The sequence below is a fragment of the Diachasma alloeum genome, unplaced genomic scaffold (genome assembly GCF_001412515.2).
Source record: "Diachasma alloeum isolate Michigan unplaced genomic scaffold, Dall2.0 Dall_scaffold_00288, whole genome shotgun sequence".
Classification (NCBI taxonomy): Eukaryota; Metazoa; Arthropoda; class Insecta; order Hymenoptera; family Braconidae; genus Diachasma; species Diachasma alloeum.
In genome coordinates this window covers 90869-93567 of record NW_021680427.1, presented here as the reverse complement: position 1 = coordinate 93567, position 2699 = coordinate 90869, and positions in this window count along the sequence as shown.

The following is a 2699-nucleotide window of genomic DNA, read 5'->3' as shown; positions in this document are numbered from 1 at the left end:
TTCTCACTTTTTCACTCCTAAGTAGTGCATTTCTCACTTTTATACTGCTCAACGGTAAAAAGACCTACTTCTCATGCTTAACTACCGTCGGTAAAAGAGCCCTTTTTGGGCTTGAGCAATGAAAAAAAACTTATATTCGCCAGAAAAGTTTTTTTCGGCCTGATGACGAAATATATTATTTCATCACTTGTTCGTAAAGTGAAATTTTACGCCCGCTTCGCGTACGAAAAATCCTGCTTGCTACATATTGTGATGAAAAAAGGGATTCGATACTCGTGCAAAATAAACACGAAGTCGGTTCGATTATTATTAGCGAAAAGGCTCATTCTTCATTTTTAAACATGCAGAAGGATGAATTTGTTTGAATAACCATTAAATATGAATATCTATTGGTAACTGACCGTCTATCTTCTGGTCAATCCTCTATCTATTGGGTGTTTGGGCTGTATCCCACTTTTTCGTCCTTTTATCATTTATTCTTTCATTGTTTCCACCTCAAATAATTATTTTCCTATAATTTCATCATCATTATTCTCATGAATGATTTCAGAAGAAACCTCAAAGATAATTTCGGATGAAAGTGAATTCGAAAGTGAATTTTCCACAAAATAAATCAGTAATGAAGCGGTAAAACTGTTTTTGAAGAATATCTCCGAATATAAGGGAGTTACTGAAATTTTCGTGATATTTTTTGTAGAGCTAATTGAGGGCTACAAAAAAGCGTTGTTTGAAACGCAGCAAATAATTCATCATCAAAGTTACCGGGCTCAACGGAAAATCTCAAATGACTTCGGGACCCTTCGGGTTCATGGTCAAATTACGAAGCAAATCGCCAAATATGAATTCAGTATCAATGTAACCGCTTAACCGAGTACAGCAACGTGTTATATTGAGTCTAGCGCTCCATGTAGCGTCTCTATTTCGTTCATTTATCAATTCATGTCGAGTCAACTATCAATCATTTGAGTTAATTATCAAGTTTATTATCGATAAATTATCCAGTGCAGTGTAAAGACAACTATCAAATTTATATCGAGACATTTAACAAACAGTGTACACTGAAAGAAAAACAAACACGTTGTCAAACAAGTCTTGTTTGGGCCAACAAAATCGCTAATTGAAAATTGCCAAAAAAGAATTGGTTTTATTCGAATTTGAGAGTTCCAAACATTAATAATTGCTCTGTTTTCAACAACAACGAAATATTTCACTCAAGAGGCGGATAATTCATACGAGACGGTGTGTTTTCAGGATGACAATATCTCATATAGAGGAAAATTTATCAAGAAATATTTTGTCCTTAAGTTAGAAAATTGCTATCATATCATTATTATTTTATTTAGGGATTCATTTCTTATCTGTGATTTCGTATCTGTTTTCTCTGTTTTTCTCTCAGTGTACCCTTTAATTTTTTAAACGCGTAGCTAACGCCATTAATAAAGTTACGAGTGTTTTGTAATCCGCGTGTTCTTAATTTTCACCCTCACGCTATGACATACCCCAATCCGCGCTATCATTCGCCTCATCCCTATCAAGCTTGTAACCAAAATTTTTCTATCTCCCTTCAATTACGAAATATTTATTAAAAAATGGCCAATATAGTGAAAATCAACTTAAGGCCCGGGTGTACTATCTTTCGACTGTTATCTGGATTTTTTTTATCTTTCGTAATCCAAAACTGCCAATTGAGTGGTACATCATGTAGAAATTGCCAAAAATTATGACAGAATGATAAAAAAAAAAAAATAGAAAAAATTCTGTACTTTTTCAAAGAGCATTTTTAATTGAGATTCAGAATGAGTTGAAAAAAGTGGAAATTACAAATATCTGATTCGCTGTGGCAAGGTATCTATTAGCTGTCATTTTCCATGATGGACAACAAAACACTAACTCCTCATGGGAAGTGACAGCTAGGTATCTCAATTTTCAAAACAGTGGTATGTAGTCATCTGCCATTTTTATGTGATAAAAGTGTGATTAAAAAATTCTCCAAAATATTACAACTTTTTTCAAAGAGCCTTTTCCGTAATAAATGTCTCTGTGCAGTGTGGGAAAAGATTTACGAAATCAGTCTTCCCCCTGCATGATATTGGGTGACAGGCCGCTATTTGTCGCCGTAAATCATACATTTTTCAATTTCTTGTTATTCAACTTATTCTGAATATAAATTAAAAATGCTCTTTGAAAAAATTAAGAATTTTTTCTACTTTTTTTTGATTATTCATTCATAATTTTTCAAAAGTTCTGCATGATGCAGGACTTAATTGACAATTTCAGATGACGAAAGATGAAAAAAAACATCGAGATAACGTTCGAAAGATAGTACACCCGGGCCTTAAAACGTTTTACCGCTTCGCTACTGAAATTGGTTGACATTCTCCCCTAGAAACACATGTTTCCAAAATAAATACACAAAAGTGACATGCACATTCACATTTTCCTACTGCATTGGGCGAATTTCGAATAAATGGGAGTCATCAATGAAGAAAAAATTCATTTATATGAGAATGTTTTTATCAATCATATTTACAAATAGTTATTTTCGTAACGAGTGAATTTGGGTCTGAACAAAAAGACATTTTCTGTTGAAAAAAATCAATTCCCTACAAAGATCTAAAAAGAAAATAATAAAATTTGAATTATGACGTTCCACCACTTTCCACGATTATTAAAAAAATGGGAGTCATGAATGAAAAAAC